General features: G+C 39.6%; 1 long non-coding RNA gene across 1 annotated transcript in view; it reads left to right on the top strand.

Moving 5' to 3' along the window:
* Window positions 1-278: 278 nt before the first annotated feature.
* The window catches only part of LOC122201881, a 133,129-nt gene continuing 120,057 nt past the window's right edge, over window positions 279-13,350 (top strand). Inside the window, exon 1 of the long non-coding RNA XR_006194360.1 lies at window positions 279-546. This is a non-coding gene — a long non-coding RNA (uncharacterized LOC122201881). The remainder of the gene's footprint in view (window positions 547-13,350) is intronic.

The raw sequence follows: 13,350 nt of genomic DNA, 5'->3' as shown, positions 1-13,350 counted from the left end.
TCCTACAATGCCGTCTGTGCTCTCTAGAGTGAGTGGACAGTCCCAGCAGGTCTCATCCTGATCACCAGAAGCTGTAGAGGAGAAAAAATAATTTTCCCTCCAGCCTTTATAGTGAGTGTGGGGCTCTTTTTCTCTGGGGCACCTTGAAAAGGGATACACTTATTTAAGATGGTTCCAAGTTCTCCACAATGACCACTGTAATTCAAGATTATCTTTGGTAAGGTTAAGCTACTTGTTCTGCCTTAAAAACAAAATTTTATTCACCTGGGGGCCTCACACTGGACCCAGTTCCGCTTAAGGAAAATCCAGTCCGGTTTTTAGGTCAGACCCGGTCCGATCCGGGGACTTAGAGTCTGGACCCAGTTCGGTTTTTAAGTCAGACCCAGCTGGTTCAGGCTGGTTCCAGACTAGTGGGAGAAAGAAATCGTTCTAAAATCTGAAGGCCCTTCATGCAAAAGCTGTAGAACCAGAGTCCAGGATCCAAGAGGTGCTTACCCCCCACCTCCGGAGGCAGTGAGAACGCGGCGAGTTCAAGGGGCTCCACAGGTACCTACGTTTGGTTGCTCGGTGCTCCTGGGGGCTCACGGGGGTTCCTTCCGTTCCTTCTGACACCAGAACTGTTAAAAGATAAACTGAGGCGTATTAAAAACGTTAAAAGTTTATTTGAGCGAAAATCAGCCCGAATCAGCCAGCACCAGGCCAAAAGGGGTTTGAAGCGCTCCCATTCCAGTAACTTCTTTTTTACAAAAGTTTAAATTTAAAAAAATTTTTTATTTTTGAGAGAGAGAGAGAGAGAGAGAGAGGGAGAGCGAGCGTGAGCAGGGGAGGGCCAGAGAGAGAAGGAGACACAGAATCGGAAGCAGGCTCCAGGCTTTGAGCGGTCAGCACAGAGCCCGCTCGGGGCTCCAACTCACAAACCGTGAAATCCTGACTTGCGCTAAAGTCCGCTGCTTAACCGACTGAGCCACCCAGGCGCCCGCCACTCCGGCGTCTTCTATGCAGCAAAGATATGTGGTGACCCTCAGAGTAGATTTAGTGAAGTGCAAAGCAAAATCCAGATCAGCAATTTCCTTCGTTAATTTACAGTTTCTTACTGTTCAGTAACTTCGTTCCTAGTTTACCCTCAAGGACTTCAGTTCCTTCATAAACGTTAATCTATAGATTTTCCTAAAAGAATAATGGTTTGAACAAAAGACCAGCATTCTGGAATGTCTTCAGCCCCTGATTCACCAGTTAACCAGTTAAACTTGGGATAACCCTCTGAGCCTTCAGTTTTCTTATAGGGTTTTCAGGGAGATTGATCCAGATAACGAATTTGAAATTATTTTGTAAGATAAATCGAACAGAACAAATGTTGGTAGGTACGGTTTTTGTAAGTTATTATTTCCATGCGGTGTATGGTAATTTCACTGGAGTTGGGGGTTAGGCTGAGTTGTTTGTGTGCTTGGTTCTGTCACTAGTGGTATAAATTTGGGTAGTTACTTATTCTCTTTTGCTCTCAGTTTACTCACTGATGAAATGGGACTAATAGTACTTACCTCACAAGCAGGTAGAGAGGAGGAGTGTGCCTGGTGATGCATCGAGTGCACATTGGTCAATCAGATCCCAGCATTAGCTTGTCGGGTTCTGGGTTCATCGCTTGTAGCTGGTTGTTGCAGTTTAAGAAAAGGACTGAGAGGAGTTTGCACACCTCGAAGCGGGCCTGACTTCTCCAGGCAGCTAGCAGTTAAGGGTCAAATACTCATCTTTCCAGTCTCGTTCTGGGCATTTTCCCCTAGTGGTTGCTTGGGTTCCAGCTATAAACAACCATTGTGTGTTCCTTAATTGTGCCCCTGTGCTTCTGTATGTGTTATGTGTCCTCTGCAAAATGACTTTTCCTCTTTATTGCCTGAAAGACTCCTCTCGTTTTTTTTTAAAGATTAAATTTAAGAGCTACTTCCCCAAGGTAGAATTATGTGTGCTTCCTCATTGCCTCTATCATGTTGAATCGAATCTTTGGTGCTATTATCTTCTATATACAGATGGTAACAAATATCTATTGTTTTAATGATTGTTTCTTATATTTTAGAATGACCTCGAGATGTAAAAATACCTCAACAAAGTACAAAGGAGAAATACTGTCAGTTTTGATTTGCCTATATAAAATACGTCTGAATTCTGTAATTAAGAAATGGTATCAATTTATGCTACATAAGGACCTTGCCAGCCTTGACTTTCTTACCTTTGGAATATTAGGCGCTTTCCATTTATTTAAGGGGACAAAGGGTCAGCCTTACCCGTTAGGGGTGAGCTTATTTCAGAATGGAGGAAATACCATTTATATTGAGAGCTGCATGGTTTGTTGAATACTTGGCTGGAATCCTATAAAAGGAGAATTCATTAAGTGTCGGTTAAGCCCTGTAAGTCTCTGTCATTGTTATCATCGTGTTTTCTGCCAAATAAGAAGATAACATTTGTGTGGAAACATAAGGATCCGGGATTCTTCAGCAGGGGGCATCTGGAAATAAATAAGTGGACGCTGTTATGTGATTACAGTTGCAATGATCTGTGCTCTGCAAGAAAATCCTGATTGTGGCATGTGGCAGGGAGGACCCTATTGCAAAACTCTATCCTGCATGAGTGTAGTTCAGGGTGGACAGTGTGAAGTGCAGGGAGAACACGGAACTCGGTATTAGAATTTGAATTCTGGGAGTTTGAATTCTCATTCAGCCTTCACAAAATATATGACTTTACTTTTATTTGTTTGTTTATTTATTTATTTATTTATTTATTTTAAAATGAGGTCAGTGGTAGTTGCTTCACTGGTTTAAAAGGACTAAATCACGATTAAATGAAGATTAAATACGACTACTTTATGCAAATAAAGTGATATGCAAGTGGAATAATTTTAATAGGGATCTCTTGAAAATGCAGTCATTTTAACCAAAATAAATTAATTTCTTGTTGTGAAATGTTGGGTTCTATGCCAGTTGGTGATAGTGGAGAAAGCTGTGTTGGGGCAGACAATGCTTTCTCTTTACATTAAATCATATAATATGAGCAACATGGCGTGGAGTCAATAAAAAGCAATAATGAGGGATATAAGATTTATTTGATTTTTTCATTAAGACTGCTCATTTTTTCTCCATTCTGTGATTATTTTGCTTCCAAAACTTTTGGCATTTACATATAAAGATTAACCAATAATAAGAAAGCACACAAATGTTTTTACATCTTTTTTTTTTTTTTTTTTTGAGTTTACCTCATTCTTTTATAGCTTCTCTCATTGATTCTGTTCTTTTTCCTTTGTAGAAAGATAAAAAAAAAGACTGACTTTTTAGGAGTGGTAATTTATAGATATATCAGTGGCATGAATTGGTTTTCTGATGGATCTTATTCTGCCTTTTACTTAATCTCTCAGCAAATGATTTCGTATTGAGATAATAGAAATACCGATAGATAAATAAGCAGAGCAAACAGGTAACAGAAGTCACAGTCAAGGATACTTCCCACTTGGCTTGAGCAGATACAGGGAACACCTTGCATTTCGTGGTGAGTCTGGCCGTGTGGCAGGACCACAGCCTGTGCCCTGCAGCAGCTACCACAGTGCACGTGTAAGCAATCTCTGGAGGGCACATGGCGCCATGGGGTAGGATAGATTTATGGGGCTCTGGTATGTGAGTCAAATTAGACTTTTTTCTCTTCTTTTCTTTTTTTTTTCCTTCTCTTTTCCTCCCTCCTTTCCTCCCTCCCTCACCCCTTTCCCCCTTCTCTCTTCTTCCTTTCCTTTCTTTTCCTTTCCTTTCCTTTCCTTCCTTCCCTTCCTTCCTTCTTTCCTTCTTTCCTTCCTTCCTTCCTTCCTTCCCATTTTCCCTTTTTCTTCTTTTCTCTCTCTCCTTTTCTCCCTCTCTTTCTCTCATCTCTCTGTCTCCCTCCCTCCTTTTTTCTTTTCTTTTCTTTTCTTTTCTTTTCTTTTCTTTTTTCTTTTCTTTCTGTGTCTCATGTCTGAAATGAGTATGTAGTTGGAATCTCAGGTTTAGTAAACTGTAAGTGTGCAGAGGAAGGGGGAGAAGGAGGTGGGTGCAACATGAGCTGACCACAGCTGGAGGCGGATGGGTTCCTTAAGGACCTTGAGGGCTTTAAAAGAGGGTTAGAATGTGAGCTGGGGGGTGCAGAATGGGATGGTGGTGTGTTTGACAAGATGTTTTGTTGACAAAGCTCAACTATAAGCTGGGCATATGGTTGACCTGGGTAGGCCTGAAAAAAAATTGCAGTAGATGAAATTTTTTTTTTTTTTTTTTTTTGCTTCTCTGTATGTCTTTTTTCTGGAATCTAGATTTCCTTTTTTCTCCTTTCTTAACCTTCTGGGAACAGCCCTATTGGTTAGGAGGAATTTATGTGACAATTTTTTTGTGTTGCTCTTTTAAGGAATACTCACATTGTGACTATATTAATTAGTTGAATGTATTGATTAGATGTCGGTTTAGTTGCTTGTCATGGAGGTTGGAAACAGCAAGGTTTTAAACAAGATGCAGTTTTCCTTCTCTGTCTCCTAAAAGTCTGGGGAGGTTTGGTGACCTCTCCATAGAGGTCTCCATAGAGAGGCCAGGGGCCTGGTTTTTCCCATGTTGTTATTCCACTTTGAGTATTGCTCTTATCTGCTCGGCACTTTGTCCTGCCAGCATGAAGAAGAAAGGAGGAAAAGGGAAAATGAGGGAATTCCCATTTCCTTTAAGGGCATGACCAGGAAGTTGCCTTTGCATCCCATTAGTTCAGACTTGTTTCCACGACGCAAAGGAGACCAGCATTTTTCCTTCCTTCCTTCCTTCCTTCCTTCCTTCCTTCCTTCCTTCCCTTTTTTCCTGAGTGCCTATCTTAGCTCAGGCTGCCATTTACTGGGGGTTTAAATAACAGATTTTTACTTCTGTTAAACAGAAGTTTTTACTTTCTGTTAAACAGAAATTTACTTCTTATAGTTCTAGAGGCTGCAAAGTCCAGGATAAGGTGCTGGCAGATTCTACTCCTGATGAGAGCTTTCTTCCTGGCTTGCACACAGCCACCTTCTCCTATGTCCTTACATAATGGGGAAAGAGAAGGAGAAGAAGTTCTGGTCTCTCTTCCTCTTCTTAGAAAGACACTAATCCCATCATGGGGCCTGCACCCTCATGAGTTCATCTAAACCTCATTACTGCCCTAAGATCCCACTTCCAGATACCATCACATTGTGGGATAGGACTTCAACATAAATTTTGGGGGTATATAAGCATTCAGACCATAATGGTACCTACTCCTGGATAAAAATTTGGGATTCTATTTCAATAGGAAGGGAGAATAGATATAGAGATATTAATTATCAGCTTCTCTGGCATTACTAGAGAAGCTAATGCTTAATGTAGTGGGTTAGGATTTTCATGGAATTTTATTGGAAGGTGATTTTTAGGGTGGGATAATATTCTAGGGTTTATTTCTTCATTCAACAAATATTTACTGAGTATAACAGGGACCATGCTAGAAAGTATTGGGGATACATTGATGAGAAAAAATGTACATGTTCCTCACTCTCATGAAACTTACATTCATAGAGGGGGTGAGAGAAATCTATAAAATAACCACAAATATAAATATGTATTTCAAAAGGTGATAAGTGTTATAAAGGAAAAAATACTGAGTCCTATGAGATTGTATAACAGGGCAATTTGGAAAGACTTCCTTGTAAGGAAGACTTCCTGAGTAAAATTTGAGCTGAGTTTTGAAGAGTAAGAAAGACAGAGGGGAGAACCTTTTCAGCAGAAGAGACTATGTGTACAGGCCCTGAGGTGGAAAGGCACATGGCTTATTTGAGGAACTTAAGGTGGAACATGACAACTGAAAGGAAGAGGGCTATGTGGTGAGTCTGTAGGCACAGCAAAGGCTATATTAGGCAGAGATGTGGAGGCTATCTTGAGGACGTTGATCGTTAAGAGCAATGTGCTATTATTGAAATGTTTTTAGCCATGGTTGAGGTGATCAGATTTACATTTGGAAAAGCTCACACTGGTGGCCTGGGGGAAGGTAGGTTCCAGTCGATGGAGAAAGACCAATTAGGAGGTTGTTGGAGGGATCCAGGTGAGAAATGATGGCAGCTTAGAAATAAGCAGTAGCAGTGTGATGGAGTGAAGTGTATGTATGCAGGATATAATAAGGACATATAAAAAAGTTAACACATCTAGTGATACATTGGGTGTAGAGGATGTTGGAGAATAGGAGTCAAAGAAGACTTTTTGGTTTCTGGTTTAAACAGTTGGATGAGGGACGCATGGTGGTTCAGTTGGTTAAGAGGCTGACTCTTGATCTTGGTTCAGGTCATGATCTCACAGTTTGTGGGTTCGAGCCCTGTGTCAGGTTCTGGTGCTGACAGCTTGGAGCCTCCTTTGGATTCTGTGTCTGCCTCTCTCTCTGCCCCTCCCTTGCGTGCTCTCTCTCTCTCAGAACTAAATAAGCATTAAAAAGTATATTGAACAGTTGGATGAATAATGGTGCCATTCACTGCATGACACGGGGTCTTTGGAAAAGGACTAGGTTTTAAGGAGAAGAGCATGAGTTTGGAAATGTTGAGATTGGGGGCCTTTGACATATTTGGAGATGTTAAGAAGGCAGTTGTTTCTATAACTAGAAGTTCAGAGAGTGGTCTAGTTGGCCAACATTAAAAAAAAATAAGAGGCAATTGAGACTATACCTTGTGTGGTCCAGAGAAAGAAGAATGTCCAGGGAAGAACCTGGGGAAACTAGAACTTTTACAGGATGATTAGGAAGTGGTTGAAACAACTGAACAATTGAAATAGAAAGTAAGCAGAGAGGTCAGGGGCAAACTAGGAACCTGGGGTATTATGGGAGGCAAAGAAAGAGTGTTTGAGAAGGAAGTGTCAAATGCTGATAAGAAGTCAAATAAAAGAAGAGTTGAACATAGATGAACCTGGAGGACATTATGTTAAGTGAAATAAGCCAGACAGAGAAAGACAAATACTGTATGATCTCATTTACATGTGGAATCTAAATAAAAGTTGAACTTATAGAATCAAAGAGTAGGAAGAGAGTTACCAGGTGCTGGGGCGTGTCAGGGGGAAGGGGGGAATGGGGAGATAGATGTTGGTCAAAGGGTACAAATTTGCAGTTATGGAGGATGAATAAATGTAGAGGTCTTGTGTACATGCATGAAGACTGCACTTAATACTCTGTTGAACACTGGAAATAGGCTAAGAGAGTAGACTTCAGGTGCACTCATTACACACACATACACACACAATGGTAGATGGTAACTGAGTGAGGAGATATGTTAATTAGTGTGTAGTCATTTTACTACGTATATGTGTATCAAACCATCATGTTTACACCTTAAATATATAAAATTTTTATTAAAAAAAGAGCCAGATGTCCTTTCAGTTTAGCAAAAAGAATTGTTAGTGATGTGAGAGAGAGTTATTTTTTCTTAAAAATATTTAATGTTTATTTTTGAGAGGGAGAGACACAGTGTGAGCAGGGGCAGGGGAGGGGCAGAGAGAGAGGGAGACATAGAACTTGAAGCTGACAGGTCAGAGCCTGGAGTCCCTTTGGATTCTGTGTCTCCCTCTCTGTCCCTCTCCCGTTCATACTCTGTCTCTCTGTCTCTCAAAAATAAATAAACATTAAAAAAGAAAGAGTTGGATGCTTAAGTGACTGAGCCACCCAGCTGCCCCCTATTTCTGTTTTTCTAAGGTGGAAATTTAGGTTGTTCTCAAGTTTTTGATATCATAAATGATGATGTCATAAACACTATTGTATGGATCTTTTGTACTTGGTATAGGAATTTCTCTGGACCGTATGTCTAGAGTGGATTTATTGAATATCGAGTATACATAGACTTAATTTCATAACATATTGCTGAATTACTCAGTAGAATGGCTGGCCAAGGACATTCCTTCCAGTTGTGCATAGGGGTCCCCATTTCTTCATATGCTTTTGATTTGTGGAAATGTAATGGTGGATATCATGGAAGTGAATGATTAGATCTATATGGCAAAATTTAAGGAAGAAAGGAATATATATGCAATTAACTTTCAAATATCTTATAATAAAATTATTAAATTCTGGCCCATTTTCCATGGCAGTCCATGTATCCTTTTCCTTGGATTACTGTTCCCCTTCATTTATTTTATGTGCTTTAAGAATCCAAGAACTAAATAAAATATTTATAGACAAATTTATGAAAAACATATCCTCTATCCTAAATAAAATGAGTAATTACAAGTTGAGAGTAGGCTATTAGTCTAATTCTAAGAGTTAAACTCTTAGTGGAAAGCTGCTGTGAGGGACTATTTCCCAGTTGTCCTTCTTTCAAGGTTTTGAGTTGGCTGAGAAAACTTCCTGAAATTTCTGGGAGCCCTTTGAAATGTTAATAAGATTCTGAATCACCCGGTTCTGTGGAAATTATGCAATCAAGAAAAAATGAATATGTAGTTTATATTCATAGTTCTTATTTGTGTGTTTTATATTTATTTTGTAATAACACGAAATATTTAGTTTGTGTTTGTGTTGGAATTTATTATAACCCTATAACCCCATCCTCTTCCCTTCAGCATATTATTTTTTTTTTCTGGCTTTTTTGGTCTTGATTTTCATTTTTTATCCTTTTAATCCTGTTGACTGAGGAAATAATGATCTTTTAGGTCCTTTTAGCTTGTAAGAAACAGAGACATGCCTAGGTTACCTTATTTAATGGGGTTTATTGTAATGATACCCTGGGAAATAAGGAGGCAAGAAACAGTTTCAGCTGCCAAATATTCAGGCCTCAAGAAGACTGTAGTGTACTTTAGGGTATAGTTCTTAATGGCTCTGACACTCTGAGACTTAGAAATCCAGAAACTCATTACTCCATATTTCATGTGTTGCCACTAGGCTATCATTATTTGCTACTTCTACGTCTGCTGTCCCTGACACTTCTCTCCCCCCCCCCCTTTGTAAATGCCAAGTTCAGACCTCCCCCTCCCCCCCCAGTTATACCAGGGTGTTATAATTAATCATCATCTATTTTAGAGTGCTTCCCCAACCCCCACACTGAGCTGAGTTCTCTTATGAGATTGCCTCTAAAAGACTGCCTTTGGGTCAGCTGCTCATTCCTAGTCCAGATTTTGTGAGCATGTATCTGGATATCTTACATGTGAGTAGGTGGGCATGGCATGACTAGACACCTTCCTTTAAGTGGTCGATACAACTAGAAAGGACCTTGCTTGACCAGACGATACAAATTACCTCTATTTTGTTAAGCATGTAGAATAAATTTATATACTTCATCTGCAGGCATTTATATGTCTACATAATCCTTTAAAGGATTTCCTTCAAAGCTAATATGACCAACTCGTCCTGGATTTCCTGGGTGTTTCTGGGTTTGAGCACTGAAAGTCCCTCATCCTGGGAAATTCCTTATTCCCGGGCAAATTGGAAGGGCTGGTCACCTCAAAGCCTTATTCTTTCCCTTTTCTCTCTTTTTCCTCCCTTTCCTCCTTTCTTTCTTTCATCCTTCCCTTCCTCCCTCTCATCTACCCTCCTTCCTTCCTTCCTTCCTTCCTTCCTTCCTTCCTTCCTTCCTTCCACAAATACTTATTGAGTATTTGTGAATCTCTATGCCGGGTGGTGGAGAAATATGGGTGGTAGAGAAGTAGTGGTGAATGGGACAGGTACATTTCATATTTTTTCTGAAATGACAGTGTTTGGTGGTAGATAGAACCATCAGACAGTAATTGTGTGATGAGTGAATGGAAAGGCAAAGTGCAGGGTATACTGGGAGAGAGTAATGGGACCTGGGGGTCTCCATTTGATTTAGTGGATAGTGAGGAAACAGCTGAGAAAAAAAGACAGACAAGCCCTCCTTCTCATGTTTGTGTGTGCACGTGCATGCGTGTGTGTGTGTGTGTGTGTGTGTGTGTGTGTGTGTGTTTAGTGGGGGAGATAATCAACAAGTAAACAAAGTGAATACTCTGAAGAAAATAAAACCAGGTAATGAGACAGTAACTTGACAAGAGACCAGGTAGTCAGGGAAGTTCTTTTTGAGAAGGCGACATTGTGGCCAAAACTTGCATGGCAATAAGGAGGTAACTATCCATGGTAATGGGAATGGAAAGGAAGCTTGCGTCACTACAGTTAGAGTAATGAATGATAGGTGAGCCCAGAGAAGCAGGTAGAATCCAGGTCATATAAGGTCTTGGGTTTGTAGGCCATGGTAAGAAACTTTATTTTAAGGGTGATGTAGTATGTTTTATGTAACCAATTCAGGGAATAGTTTCCTTCTTGAGTAAGATGATTAAAGACAGAAGTAATATGAACTATAATATTTGAGCTACAGGGATTAAGGTTGATAGTGTCATTCCAGGTCATAGAGAACTTAAGAACTGATAGCCTTTGGAGAAAGAAATTATTTCATATTCAAGATATTAGGTTTAAGAGGGGCAGTGAAGCATAAAAATTGTCTAATAATTTTTAATTTAAGGCTGATCTCCAAACTCGTATTTGGAAGCCACTGTGTATTTGTACTAGTGTTTGAAGAGATGTGATCATATTAATTTCCCAGAGCAATGAGTACAGAAAGAGAAAGTCAGAGAACCTAGGATTATATGTGGAGACAAATCCAATTTGACTGTATCAAATATTCGAACCTTGTTTTTGAAGCATTTAATAGTGGCAAAATGTCTTGAGCTCAGCAAATAAATGCTCAATAACGGTAGTTCACTTAGTAAAACAGACTTTCAAAACCTATATAGAAAAACTATGAACAACCCTTGCCTCAGGGAAGATGACCCGATTCTCAGACCTTTAAAGTAATGGCAATTGTCTATGGAAACTCACACTCTTATTTTAACCTGGGTAACTAGATGGTATTCCTTCAGAATGGGAAAGTTTTGGATGAGGTTTTAAAAGAAACATGCAGACTATGAATTTTATGGGAACATTGTAGACAAAAAACATGAGTCTAGTCTGAGTCAATTTGTTGCTTTTTTTGAGCAGCCTATTTTTTTGTGAAAAGTTAAGTCTCCTTAGCAAGAAAAGTACTCAGAACAATTGGCAATAGTTTTCATTTTATATGCCCATGCATCAGAAAGACCCAGCTGACACTTAGCTCATCTTTCAGAAAAAGATTGACAAGGGAGCAAATGAAGAAAAAATGGTAAGGGAAGAGAGAGGAAGGACCAGTGAAGAGCTGAGGATTAGGGACCCAAGAGGGCGTGGAACTCGTCTAAAGGGGTCTTTTTGTGTTACTGTGAGAGGCAGGGAGTGGAGTCTTGGGCTAATCTTGATGCATGTAAGCCAGGGCGTCACAGAGAGAGGAAGAGGGGAAACTCCCCACTTCCCATATCCTGATAACAGGTGCTCTGAGTTCAGTGAGGTAGGTATGATTTCCACTCTACAGATGAGATATGACACGGTGACATGGCGCATACAAAATCTCACAGACAGGACATATGAGAACTAGAGCAAGAGCTACAGCAGTCATGTGTTCCTAATTTTCCTGCGGAGTCATGATTTCAGGGCTCTGCTCAGTGGTCCCCACCGCACATTTTTATTTGTGAAACCATGTGTCTCAACTCACTAGAAGCCGTGTATTTTGGGGCATGCCTCAGCACTCTTTCTGCTCTATTTCCTATATTATCTCCAAGAAGGAGTCTATCAGATTCTGTAACTTTGACAGATATTATTTCGTAAGAAATTTACCCAATGGATATCTAACAGAGAAGTGAATGTCTCACAGTTGGGATGATTTACCCTTAAATTATGGGTAGCCACTGGGCAACCTATTTGAGATGGAAATTTCTGCAATAATGACTAAGCTGTGGTGTTCAAAAGGCTTTTTCTTTCTTTCTTTCTTTCTTTCTTTTCTTTTTTTACTACAGTCATAAATATCATGGAAAAACAAATCACTGGTTTTTGTATGGAAAAATAAGGGAAGCATTTTATCTTCCCAACTGAAACATTGGAACATTTGGGCAGTGTCAATGAGAAAGATATTCGAAATAGGACTGAGATGTATATCCCAGAAAACTGTCTTGGCATGATACTAATCCACATACTCTTGAGGATGAGAATGCGCTCAGAATGAGAATGATTTACAATTTAGGAACTATTTTGTCTTAAAAAGATAAATTTTCTTTTTTTAAAGTTTATTTATTTTTGAGATAGAGAGCAGGGAAGGGGCAGAGACAGGTAGACAGAGAATCTCAAGCAGGCTCTGTGCTATCAGCCATGAACTGTGAGATCATGACCTGAACCGAAACCAAGAGTCGGACACTTAACCGACTAAGCCACCCAGGTGCCTCCACAAAAATAAAATTCTGAGGTACAGTCATTAATGATTTCGCTATGGGGAATTCAAAGTTCAATAATGACTCAAGCACACCATACAACACAGTTTGATGCAAAGCATTGTGATTGGTGAGAAATTCAAATAAATACAGACCATATTTTGAATAGGAAAGAGTAGCTTGTTTTGAATGTAGGTAATGTGTAAAATGAAAATCATGAGCTATGAACTCTTTGTAAGTTTAATAATTTCTAACTAAAGAGTAGACTAGTCAGAATATACTCTGATCTTAAAAACAAGTTTTGTAGAGTGTCTTATCTAATTAACATTCCACTGGAAGCATAGGGTATCATGTAAGCTGGGGATAATTAGAAAAATAGGTCTTGTAGATGGTCTCTGATTTACAGTACTTTTTGCTGGATAACAGATGATTGGGTTTCTAGAAAACACTTACTGAATATTTTAATGTGGAGGGTTGAAAATAATCCCAGAGGTGCCCGTACCCTCAAGAAGCTTCTAGTGAAGTAATAGAAGACATAAATATGAAGAGCTGATCATTCTCTCTTTGATTCTTCTCTCCCTCTACTTCCTATCTTCTCTGTCATTTAGGCAAGCTGTGTTATTCCTATTTGCACAAAATACTAAACACACTTTAACCTCCTTGTCTTTTCTCACACAGTTCTTACTTTTTAGAAAACAGCTTCTTCCCTTAATCTCTGCATATCCAAATCCTACCAATCCTTCTGGCCCAACGTTTAGTTGCCTTTAGCTTAGGTGAAAGAAAGGACTTTAGAATTGAGAAAGTTGAGAAGCTGAGAAGTTAGACATTGGGGCATTGGAATCATCCTCAACCTGAATGTTGAAGTCACTGAGAGTGATGACTGATGGAGAGGTGGAAAGGAAGACTGAGCGAGGGGTAGGTATAATGAAAAGAGACCAGAGTATTTTAGAAACTGGTATTTGATGGAAAAGAGGGTGAGGAAAAGGAGGCATAAGTGAGGTTTCCTTTTAGAAGAGGAAAGATATTTGAGTGGGAATTGTAGGAAAGTCATTTGGGAACAGTGTTT

The sequence above is a fragment of the Panthera leo genome, chromosome A1 (genome assembly GCF_018350215.1).
Source record: "Panthera leo isolate Ple1 chromosome A1, P.leo_Ple1_pat1.1, whole genome shotgun sequence".
NCBI classification, from domain to species: domain Eukaryota; kingdom Metazoa; phylum Chordata; class Mammalia; order Carnivora; family Felidae; genus Panthera; species Panthera leo.
Note: the sequence above shows the minus strand (reverse complement) of the source record. Positions and strands in the feature narration are given on the sequence as shown.